The following is a 13,346-nucleotide window of genomic DNA, read 5'->3' as shown; positions in this document are numbered from 1 at the left end:
GGCCCGCAGCGGAGGTTATAAAGCAAGCTGTCTGACACCTGGCAGGTCGGAGTAGTGTTTCTGGCTTTGGGTGTCTGTGTATCTCTTTGGCACAATTTGTTGGGTTACACTACTTTCTCTAGACTCATTTCAAACTGTCCTAGTCCCACCTGTCTTAATCTAGCTCCAGACAATGTTATTCGGGGCTCTAGTTTCAAACCAGCACAGAATACTACAAGCAAATCCAGCTACTTCATGCCTACCTTTCCTTGGGGCTCCTTCCCATCAACCTAGTTAGTTTACAAAGAACTAAAACTTTCCATCAGCATTTCCTCAAGGCAGATTCTCTTTTCATCACCAATACCTGTGGTGGTAGGATAATCTATTATTACAGTGCCTTTAGCCTCTTTTTCTCCCGCTTCTATAGAATTCAGATACATTTTGTTTGGGTTTTGTAGTTTGTTGGTTTTCTGCAGGACTGACACTTAGACACTTCCTATCAATTTGCAAATATCATTACTGGGGAGGAAAATCTGGTATACTTCTATAGTGAATCAAGAAAGTCTTAAGAAGCCTCTCTCCCAGTGTCATCCCTAAATCAGGGGTCTTGACTGAGTGCACAAAAGCCGATCAATACACAGAGTCTGCACAGAGGTGGGTGCTAGGTGGTAAATCCACAAAATTAGCATATCTTTTCCTGGGTTTAGGAGTTTTATATACAGTTCAACAAACAGAGAAGTTAGTTGTCATAAAACGTGATTGACTACAATTCTTTACATAACATTGTATACAATACACATGTTCCAGAGGGTGAGGGTGGGGGGTGCTACCTTTTCAAAGTTTCTGCTTCAATGGGAGTTACTTGTAATATTATAATTATATTATAAGGAGGATAGGTTAGTTTTAAGTAGTTTCTCTCAGCAATTAGTGGGTCTGCAAATGTTTTCCTTACCCTGTTCCACATTGACTTTTCAGGGTCACTGTGTTTGAATTCTGTTAGCCTTATCAGGGTCAGAATGTCTGTGTTCTGCCTGTGTTCCATTAGCAGTAATAATCAATTCCTTGGATTATTTCACATTCCTCCTTCAGCCATTTGTCATCACCAGGACACGGTTACTTTCTTTTTACTTACATCTTTAACTGTGGTAAGCAAAGAATGCTTTTAAATTTTGCTGCATAAGTGAAGAGGCCGTTTTAATGATTCAGTTTTTGATATTCTACTACAGTATGTACATTAAGCTACTGCACTGTTAAAAGCATAGTCTTGTGTCTTCGATGTATTAACTTTAAGAATTACTTAAAAATTTAGTCTAGGTAGAGAAAATGAAAATTCAATATTCAATGTTAAAAATGAATACAAAATGATAAAATGAAGACATTTATTTCAGGCAGTGTAATCCTGAGCATTTGCTGTCCCATACCCTTTGGCTGCACTTTATAAATGAATGCCCACAAGAACATCATTATTTCAAAAGATGTAAAAAAGATAGAGCTGTTTTTCCTCCAGCACATGCTGTGTATTTTCCTCCTGCAGTCTTTCTCAATTGTCTGAGGAACTGAATGTCCGTACACACATAGAGTTGCTTCCCCTCTGCTTAGGAAATTTCAAGGGGCAGGTGCTTTAAACTAGTTTGGCTTGCAATGAAGAACAGCTATAATAACTCGAGTTACTTGTTAAAGTGTGAGAGCAATGGGCAAGTTTACCACAAATTAGTCTTTTAAGTACCTTGTTGACATGCCTTAAAACTGGAAATACAGGCTTTCCTTTAAACCATAGGTATTAAGAGTCAGGATGACTGCTTAATTTGAAAACTGCAACTGTAGGTCAAACAGCCTTCAGTAACTCAGGAACCTTGAAAAAGGAGGAGATAAGGCTGACCACAACCCAGTATTTCTTATTTCTCTCGAGGGTAATGCCTACACTAACACCTGCGCTTTTTTTCTTTTTTTTTTTCCCTTTAATAGTTCAAACTCCAAGAAAGAACAGACATCCCCTCCTTATACACCAAAGTGCTCCCCTATTGTTTTTTGAAGATACTTCTGTAAATGTCATTTCTGTCAGCTTAATGACATTCAGTTGATCTTTCTACAAACTGCCTTAAAAATAACTATCCATGCCTCTGTCTGTTTTACAGGCTTGGTGTCCCATCTTAGTGACCAAGTGGTACCACAATCAATTACCATTGGACCTTGTTTTGGAGAGAACTGGGATATGGACCACTGGCACCTCCCCAGAGGCAGTTTACCGTACCAAAGGAGGGAAGGACAGTAGATGAAGGGGCCCTGATGTGCGCTACTTTACAGAACTTATTCCATCAGTGGAGCTTCCGGGTGTACCAACATGAGAGAAACTGCTGGGAAGTGGAGAAGGTGAGTATAGATCTCCTGAATAAATTTGGGAAGTGGGTGATGCAATTAAGCCCGGGAACAGGGAGCAGAAAAGTAGGGATAGCAGGTGAAAGCAATGTGATATAATCCTGTCTGCCTTTAAAGTGTGGAGGACTGCAACAAGCTCAAGGCTCTTAACAGTATGAATTTGCAAGGTGAATTTGCTGGATGTCCAGTTCCTTTAGGAAAAGGGTGTTGCACTATTTCTACTGCTGGATTAGTGTAAAAGTGCTGATAAAAGGCACATTTCTCAGATCCAGAGATAACAGGAAAAGGTGTAGGAGCTTTCTGTAGCAACCATTTCTCTCTAGACCTGGTTTATCTCGATGCTTAACATATTCAAGGAGTTTAAATCATAGTGCAACTACACTGTATTTTTAGTGCAATAGTATCTACTTACTAAGTCTATCCAAATTATAACTGGTGGTTTCCGTGAAAAAAGTCTCTTATTGCCTGCACACAAGCCCATATTCCTCTCAGTTCTAAAAGACTGCAAGTGTGGTGTGATCAACCTGTCTTTCCTTGACAAGAAGTTACATTTCCAGTGACCCTCTTAGAACTACCTATTTTCAAGTATTGAAAGTTAGCTGTCTTGCTGATTTAAGACCCATCTCTGCAACATAACAGAACTGTTTTCTGAAGTAAAGACCTAACAAACATTTGTCTGAAGTCTTGCTTTTTAAGCACAATTTCCACACCAAAACTCAAGTGCCATGTTACAATTTTCTCAGCAGTAGACCCAGGGTAAGATCTTTCATCTCTGTCACTCGTTCCTGATTTTGGTAGAAGATTTAGCATTTTTTATGGGAATGGTTCAGTGGCAGTAATGCTAATGAAATCTGTTAAAAGAGCCAGATAAAAGAAGTTGTGTGAGCCAGTAAGGAGTTCTGGGGTTTGGGTTTTCTTTTCTTTTTAAACTAATCATTTAGCAAACTGAGTACACCCAAACTGTTGAGACAGCCCCACTGAGGAGACTGATAACATCTCAAAAGTGACAATGGAAAAGGGTTTGGAACTTCTTAAAGTTGGTCACCAAAAGAGTTGTAACATGGATCTACAGTTTCTTTCATGCTTTTGTAATACAGAAAGAAACTGTGCCTCAGACAAAAAACACGGATAAAACTGTAATTTATATTCATAGTTTTTTATTACGTCTCTGTAGATGTGTGTCAGTCATTCACTGATCCCTATAAATTACATTTCAAAAAGCAGTTGGGCATGTAAATAGGATCTCTAAGGGGCACTAGTAGCACACCTTACAGATGGTATTAGGTGAAGCAAGTAAGAAAGATATTACCAAGAAAATAATTACTTTTTAACTGTAATATTACCCCCCCTTGACACACAAAGATAGTATGGTAGGTTTCTGTGCCTGAGAGCTGCACAGAATTAAAAAAGAAACTTCAATACTTGTTATTTTGAGATTTAAATCTATATATTCATGTAGCAGAATGATGGCTTTTTCCAAAAGTCTGTGAATATCTTCTATTTATTGTGCTGTGTATACCATGAGATTAACCTGAACTATCCCATAAAAAACACTAAAACACACTTATTTCCTGCTAAAGGTCAGTGTTAGCAACATATATTGGTGCAGAATTCCCAGTTTGCACATCCCTTAATATAGGCAGCTACAGCTGGCTTGAAAATTCATCCCCTTACACCACTGCTACCCTGTTAGAACCTTCACCTAGCAGTGCTGGTTCTATCCAATCATATATCACAATTCTGTCCTTCACCCATCATGTTGTGTTAACAGTTCCCATCCATCTTCGTCCCTGACATCATTGTTTACAGGCCATTATCTCCAAGTGAGCCCAGATGACAGTTTGGCTACCAAAAGAGCTCAGAAAGCCAAGTTCTGGATGTGGCACAGCACTGCTCACCCTGTATTGTAAAAGTGTGAGCTTCACACAGCAAAAAACCTAAAAGATCTCATTGCATAGCAAGCAGCTCTGAAAAGGTCTTTCATAATGCAAAATATTTGTACGCAGTACTCTTCATCAGAATGTGATGAAACAACAGAGAAATACCTAACTGTGAGCTGAACTCAGGTGTCTGGCTTAGAAATGTACTTTGTACAAGTGCCAGAAGGTCCATGAAGTCTACAGACGAAGAATCCCAGCAATTGTATGAATCATTTTGTACCGAAGCCTCAAACTAATATGCAATGGGATCTACAGTATGCTCTCTCCAGCAGGTGAGTCAGTTATAGAGGCCTGAGGTAAAGATTTAAATTGAATGACTGTGGGGAGAGGGATGAGTGTGTACAGTGCTTCTCAGCGCTAACCTAATTATAAATTAGTAAAAAGCATAGCTGAAGAGCAGGATGGGAAGGCATAACAGCAGCTATCCAACATTTTTCCTAGCATCTCACTTGTATGCAGTCCTCATAAGTAAAAAAAAAACATCAGATTTATCTCCTGACTTGATCACTTCATTCTCTTTCTCTGAAACTTTCTGAGGTCTTATCTTGCTACCCTTTCAATCTTTCTAAAATGCTGCTGTTATGTAGGTGCTGCACTGGGGCCTGACTTTCAAAGCTGTCCTAGTCCCATTTGTTTCTTTATATTCTTCCCTGGTTTTTTTTCAAACCACCTTCCACATTATGTATTATTCCATTCTTCGGTTTTGCTCTCTCCCTGATGGGATACCTTCATCCTGCATGTTTCTAAATAACTAATATTTTGGTACAGGTAGTGATTTAAAATATGTTTTTCATTCCTGCACCATTCAAGGAACTTCATTAACATAATGGTAGTATAGATGCATACTGAACCAGAATTTCATTTAGTGCAGTGCTCTCAGTTCCTATTGTAAGGTCACAACTGGATTTCATTAGAGACCAAGAGTAAAGCTGCTGGCATACACAGTCATTGTTTGGTTCTTATTTAAGCTTTTGAAAACAAAAGTTAGTATTTAAAATGGTGAGAAAAGTAAATTACTAAGCCTCTAGGCACCAGAGATTTTCACCTAGCAGGAACAAAGGTAGGTCAAGTCCCTCACCTATACTGCTTTGCCATGGATTAGCTCGGTACCATGCAGTGGGATTCTTCCCACACACAACTTTTAGACAGCAGCAGCCAACTGGTGTGTGCTTTTGCACTAAATGGTGTGCTGATTGGATTGCCTCCAGCCAGAACCAGGGCTAGCACTGAATCACTACCACAGAGCGGCAGATCAATCCTAAAGCCGTTCCTGAAGAAATCTCTGTTCAACACATCAGCACAACCTCATATCTGGAGGTGGTGCCGCACCAGTGCTGAATATTCCCCGGCCTCAGGAGCTTTGGATTTACTTTGGTTTTGTTTGTTTCTTTCAGGGCACTATTTCTATCTTGGTTGAAATACAATAAAAATAGTGCCCAAATAAAGATTTCTGGTTGTTAATTCAGATCACAGAATTAGGCTTTAACGTTGTTCAGTTACTTATCTAGTGGCATTGACTTATGGCAAGGTGACTGATAAAACTTCTCAACAGACTATAAGATGATGATGATACTAGGTCATGATCAGGGAGTAACTCATTGACCTTTTAAACCGAAACAGGGATACAATTATTTTAAAGAAGTCCCCAACATATTAGCGAATCTGGATTTAGCCTTGGAACAACCCTGCAGCAGTGGGATGGTGGCACAAGAGCGAAGCCTTTCCTTCCTCTTCTGAGAAACTTGTGCTTCATGCCACATACTGCTAGACCCCAATGGGAACCACAACCGAGCTGTAGCTGTTGGATGAACGTACAGCCCCTGAAAAAGATGCCACTGCCCCAGCCTACCTCAGTTCTTTCACTGGTTTCTTTATACAGACACGAGAGGCTCAAAAATGCACTTTTGGTGTGGGCATCTCATTGATCTTCACGTAGCTCCACCTTGCTGATATGCCAAGTGCATGCTTCACCTTGCAGCATCATGATGAAAAGACAGTGTCAAATTGTTGTCAACAGTCTGCCACTGTGCAGCTATAGCCTCATTATCCACCATGGAAGTGGATATGCAGCTTCTGCCATGATACAGACTATCATGATGACAACATGTATTGTCCTCTCATTCTGAATTCCAGAGCCAGTGCTCCCAACCCCCTGCACAGGCTAGCAGGTCTTGCCCACACTTTGCTGTTCACGTGAGACAAAGCAAGCTGTATGGCCTTACGTTCAAAACACATGGAATTTTTGCTCCAAGACATATTTGCATGAAGTCATAGACTTATTCACAACATTTGATTGAAAACTCTTGTTAGTCTTCCAAAAACAGAATACTGAGTCTCAGGTATTAGGATCAGTCAGATCATCAATCTCTGTAACCAGAGAACTGTCCTGAGCGCATGATGCAATTAAATGTCTGCATAGTAAGATCAAAGAGGGGAAGACAAGCAAAGGTGAGTTTTCCTAATTCTCAAGAGACTGAACAGACTGCAGAACAGACCAAAACAAAAGAAAGCTTTCGCTAGAGAGACATGAGTCAGAGTATGGTACGCAGATGACTCCTTTGCATTGCCTGTTAGGTGGAAACACATGGCGTGCACCCAGGGCCAGCTGCTGGCATGAACTTCACTGCTAGAAAATGCATGAGGACATAAAGTCCTGAGATCAAAACAGTTCTCATGAAATTGATCACAGCCATTCCCTTCATTGCCTGCCATATAGGCACCCTCTATGACAGATACACTGTCAACTGTTCAATCGGTACGCTACTCTTACTTTAAATATTGGATTTTTGTATTAGTTTTCAACAGAAAGGACTCCAGTAGATGTACCAGCTGAAGTACACACAGCAGGAGGAACACGTTTCATCCAGTGCAACCTGCATGCATCCGTCATCTCTAGGGCACAGAAGAGTTTATTCTTCAACTTCTTTATTTAGATAGGCAAGCTGAATGTAAAGGATTGGTAGATTTCTTGTAGGATCAACTAGTATATATTACGTATTTTTTGTCAATTATCAGTGATCTACCAATTTTGCATTTTAGAACAAATCCCTGGCCAGTTCTCCAGTACCTGCAGGTAATTTGCATTTTCAGTTTTTGATGATGATTTATTTCTAGTGATATATTAGAAATAAACATAATTTGCTTATTTCTAAATAGATCTCAAACTCATTTCAATGTGGTTTCTGTTAGCAAAGGATTTAACTAAATTGCAAAGGCTTTCATAAGAAACCTCAGCTGTCTCCCCTTCAGAGCAGCAGTTGATGAAAAGGCACTCTTTTATATATCCTTGTAGAAATAAAACATTTGTCCCATCTTTTCAGTACCCAATCATGATCATCTTCATCTTCACTGCTGGTGAAGTGGAAAGACCTGGAAATGGGTTCTGCTTCCTTTCTGACAGTGCAGATGAGTGATTTTGTCTTATCTGAGCATCACCCATTAATTTCCCTAGCTTTGTAGCTATCCTGAATCATTTCCTTCTATTCTGTGCTATCACCAAAATTAGAGAAATTGAAATGCTTCGAAGGATCAAACTTAAAAGATACTTGCACTGATGCTTATAGTTACAAAGGTTAGGAAAACAACTATGTTATCTATTTGGCACTCATGAAAAATTCTTTGTGTCGAGAAATGACAATAAGGTTTCTTTCCCTTCCTTCCCTTGTGCTCGGGCTTTTGTTGTCACTCTGACATATCTTTATTAACTCTTCAACAGTTTGAGAGAAAGAAAAAACATTGTGGTTTTTCATCACAAGGTCAAGAGCGGTACTTTTATTCTTTATAACAGATTTGCAAGTAACTTTTTGTGGCTGTAACTTTCTGTACTTTAACCATAACTCTCTTGCAGAAATGTTGAAAGAACCAGAATGGTTCTTTAAAAACCCCACAGAGGAGTGGGAGAGAGAACCATTTTAGTGCTGAGGCAGAAGTTACCTCCCTCTGAGATAGCCCATGCCCTTCCTTTCACTTCACACACAACTCCTTCTCAGGCATTACACTAAACCCTACATTCAAAGCTTGGATGTCCTACTTTCTTTTTACTACGATTTTGGAGCGGTTTCTGTCTCTATCCTGTCTTTGTTAGATGGGTCTCAGGCCCACTCAGAAAATTATACCAAACAGTTATTGAATAGAAAAGGTGAAACGTGCTTAATATTCTCAACATGCAGCTAGCCCAAGAAACAGGAAAAGCATGCTGTTTTTCTTCTCTTACACAGAAGCAAGGACAAAAAAAAATCTTACCATCAAGACTGAAAAACTGTGGGATGTTTTGTCTAGGGATGGGAGAACTGAGAGGAAACATCACAGTGGTCTTCAAAGAGAAGAAAGACTTCTGTGAGGACAAAAGGAATCCTTGATGTTACAAACTTTGCGTAAGGAGTAAACGTAATTGTATCAAATTACACAAAGCGCAGATTTCGGTTAGACATCAGAACAGATATTACAATAGCAAGGTTAATTGAGCACTGGAGGAGACTATGAAATAACTATCAGAGAAGGTCTTTAAAAACAGGCTAGACAAGAAACAGTCTGGAAAGATATGGCTACAACTGAAGTAAGGGACTAAACTTCTCTCAATGTCTCTCCCAGTTCAGTATTTTTTAATGACTTTGCGATTCCACATAGACTTATGCCCTGTTCATGTCCTGGATTATTTCCTGGAAGTAAAGTTAAAACACCCGAAATTATTTAATCTGTATGCTATAATGAAAAAACACACACTGCAATTTTTCCTCCTGATCAAAAACATGAGTGGGAAACCTTGATCTGTGTTTTGTACCTGGAGGTACCAGCAAGTACCTTTCCTCTTTTGGCTCACCTGCAGCAGCTACAGTGTGCTACAGTCAAGTGCATTTTTTGTTATGAAGACCTACTACCACATTTTCCAGAATGTCTCATTTATCCCCAAGTGTCCAGATTTGTTCCTGCTATGGAACATGAGGTAAGTGACAGAGACAGCAGCAGAACAGTCAACAAGTTAGCCATTTTATTAATGACTATATGAGTCAAGTTTTATCTTGTATATTATGCAACTGCACTTAAAACTGCATAGCTTCAATGACACCAGAAGAGAAAGGACAGCACAATACAATGGCAAAAGAAGAAAAACAAGTGCTTCCTTGAAATATGATCAAAATATCTTGATTTCATGATTAGGTTGCTGTTGTCTGTGAAGGGATCCTTATCATACTGCAAGTTACATAAGCCAGCACTGGCAGCAGCAAACAGTGGACTAAAAAAAGTACTCTCAAAGAGAGTTGCATAGCTTTCATACACTGAGTTTGCACAAAAAGTTCACATAAAACATTTGTAGTTAGAAAAAAACATTTTAGGAGACCACAGACCCCTACATTCACAAGAACAACCCAGAAAATCTCTGCTGTTTTCGCCTCAGTTCTCAAGAACTACAGAGCACAGCTTTCCCATGTCTTGGTATTCATTTTCTGGCTGGAGTTGTTTGCAAGCCAGGTCAGCATTCAGAAGCTAAATCTGCTAATGTCTGGTGGACACACATTTGTGCACCTTGCATTGCCAGTGGACTCTTTAGCACATACAGAAAAAGCCCAGCTGATCACTTTTGAGACTCACCACAAAGCGATTTTCTGTGATAAAAGAGCTATAATTTTACCCAGCTGTAAAAAGGAGCACAGGATACTACTGAGAACTCATCCCAGATCATGCATGTTACTGGGAGACAGAGGGATTTGGGCAGAGCAAGTCAAATCTTGGTGAAACCCCTGAACTGCCTTGCACAGACCACTTACTGGCTCAAGAGGTACTGCCCACAACAGCCTCTGTCATTTCCTTTGCAGAGATTTTGCCATTTTCCAAGGCAAAAATTTTAATTTATCAATTAAACAGCTTGTCTTGGAATTTCTGCTGCATCTCCAACACATAGCCAGAACCCACCAATATAAACTTGTCTGTAACTTCAAGGAGTCTCAGTAAGTTCCTTTAAGAAATAACCCTCCGGCAACAGAGTATCTGGAATGCTTTTGTCCTCCTACCTAAAATGCAGCAGCAACAGTGGTGTGTGGTCAAGTGACTGTTTTCACTGGACTGTGGCCTTCACAGCTAGAAGCATGTGGAAACACAGACAAAAGGCCCAAGCTTGCGTCAGTATGCTGATATCCTTGAATGACTATCATGTACCATGTGTATGGTATGTAACTGGGTCAAGAAGAGAATTTTAGTTCCTCATTTTCCAGTATGTAGTTTCCACAGTTCTCAGGTTCTGGCCATTTTTCTCTCCCACAGCTGTGAAAAAAAACCCAAACTCCAAAAAAAGCCACTCTTTACATTTTTAGATACAACACTTTTTTAAAAATCCTTTTTTTTTTTTCACTTCAGAAATACCATCCTAGGATGATGTGTGCATCCCACTTTTAGCCAATGTCTGTGCCATAATAACATCTCTGTGATATAACATTTATTGAAAATGACAGCCTGACAGATGGCAGGGCAAACCCTTTAATCCTTGTTCTCAACAGCATAGTACATGGCACATTGATGCCAAATAATGTTTTCCTCATGTATGCAAAGCCATGTGCTCCCTGAAGCCTTCAAACTCCTAGAGCTGTGATGGAGGTGTCTCAGTTACTATAAAAAACACCTTGCACCCTCAGATGGTTAATAAAATGTTTTTGGTATGATATATATTGTACAATATAGCACATTACTAGCTGAAGAGCTAGACAGAAAGGAAGAGGGAAAGGGTGTAAGTGGAAGAGAAAGAAAATGACAGGTGTTGAGGGGGAATTTTCAGAGAGTTGCTTCCATGCAACTTCCAGGAAACTGCAGCTGACCACTGTCAGAGGCTGCAGGAGAGAAAATGGCCTTTCATGAAACATCTTTCAGGTCACTAACTGCCAGAATTAGGAAATCAGAAAAGTTAGATGTACAAGCAATTTCTGTAAATTATTCACTACAAAGAAAAATGCACATTTTTCCCAGATAAAAATAATTAGGCCGACATGGGAAAACAAAACAAAATGAAGCAAAAAACAGCAACAAAAATTTCTCAGTTTTTCTGCTTATTTCCATAAGAACAACATGGATAAATTCAAAATGTAGGCTAGGAAATGCAGATTACAAACAATTTGACAAGCCTTGCTCTGAAACAGAATTTTACTTTACAATTACTGTCCAAATTAAACTTTCAGATTTAAATAGCACAGCGTAGCATTTCTTTGCAATCGTCTGCGCTGCAGGATCATCAAAGGAATTTCCAAGCCAAAAGTCTGGGGTCTCCCAACTTGGGAGACATGCAGGAAAGATGTACACTTCAGGCAAGTGTCGTGCCTTTCAGGACAACCTTGGGGACCATGTGATGCAATATGTAACTGCTCAGCTGCTGCTTGCCCTAAGTACATTGCTTTACCAGGGTGTCAGCAGCTGGAATGCAAGCGAGGGGTATCAGATTCAGAGGGTCGCCCAGCCCGTTACCTCTCACTGAAGTGAGGAACATACATAGCTTGTTGTGTACATCCTTTGCCCCACAATCCAATATGGTCATGCAGACCAGCTGCCCTATGAATTGGGGGAGAGGTGGAACTAGGAGGCACTGGAACTGGGAGTTGGGGAAGAAAAGGAAACCATCACATTTGAGGGAAGGCTTTGATGAGGAAACAGAAGGGTGAAAAAGGTGGAAAAAGAGAAATTCAGGCCATCTCTCTTGGGGAAGTTCACTAGATAAAGTGGGGTAGTACAAGAAGCACAATTAAGCGTGTACAGGTAAAAGGCTTTGCAAATAAAATGCACGTCCATGACTGAAAACCTGTAAGGGGACACACCATAACTTAAACACTGACACAAACTTCTTTGTGGACCATTGTGCACAAGAGATGGCACCTAACCCATACATGACAGATTCTCTATTTTGAAGGCAGTAGGACCACTCTTCTCCATAGTGCCTCCTCTCTCCAGTGGTTCTTTCCCAAAAGCCCATCTTAACTTTCCTCTTAGAATTTCTCACTTTTTCTTTGTATTTCCAGCTTACGCTGTTTTTCCACAGTGTTGACCACCAGCTTGTTCATCTCAGCTGACTTCTGCTGCATAAGGAACACTTCCCCTCTGTAGATAAGTTTGCAGGCCAGCAAATCTTGATTTCTTTTTTGTAATACAAGAACAGCTGAACTGGGTCAAACCAAAGGTCCATCTAACCCAGCAGAAGGTTTTATGATGGGAAAAGGAATTTAGCATTGTGGGTGCCATTTGGTTTTGAATTGGAAGCAGCTGAAGGGATGGATGCAACTGTCTCTTAAAGACCCTTCAACATACCCCCAGAATGAATAGAGGTGATGTTTGTTAAAAAACGTCCGTGTGATTTGTTTTCAGTGCACTCCTACCACATACATCAGCGAATCAGTTAAGAGCTGACTCCTTCCAACCATTTGTGGCTTCTTGTTTGTGGATTCATGCCTTGCTTAAATTGAAATCAGCAGGAGCATCTACTCCTAGACATAATCTGGCTGTGTCAGTTGCCAACAGCAATTACAGAAAGTCATGGGGAACATTGGCTGCAGGTTACCGAAACAGATGTCAGTTGTAGCAACACAGGCATGAGGCTGAATTTCAGAGTGCAACCAGCCCAGTGTGCCACGTGTAAGTTCCAACAGCTCCAGCCACAAATCAGACTAACAGCTAAAAATCACAATTTGCAACCATCATTCACATTCAGAGCACCTCCTACTTCCATTTGCCTCATGGGATCACATATATATCACAGCATTCCTGTGCTTTTTTCCTAGTAAGTCCTTATAACCTTACCAGGGGTATGAAAAACAGAAAGGTAGAGATGTGACAATGAGCAATTGGAAACACAGGCTCATTTCTGTTAGAGGAGGACAGTCATTCTAGGAATAAGGCTAATAAAATTTAGAGATTATTCATACTGGCAGATTATCATTTTTTTTAATCTATTGAATTTTAAAGCAAATGTTAAGAAATGTTTCTGCGAGTTTTGTGCTGCCATCACTCACAAATGTGCCCCCCTTTTAATTCCCATCTCTGCTTCTGCATAGGTGAAAAGAGGAAAACATTTTGAACGTG

The sequence above is a fragment of the Falco naumanni genome, chromosome 1, assembly GCF_017639655.2.
Source record: "Falco naumanni isolate bFalNau1 chromosome 1, bFalNau1.pat, whole genome shotgun sequence".
Classification (NCBI taxonomy): Eukaryota; Metazoa; Chordata; class Aves; order Falconiformes; family Falconidae; genus Falco; species Falco naumanni.
This window is presented reverse-complemented; position numbering follows the sequence as displayed.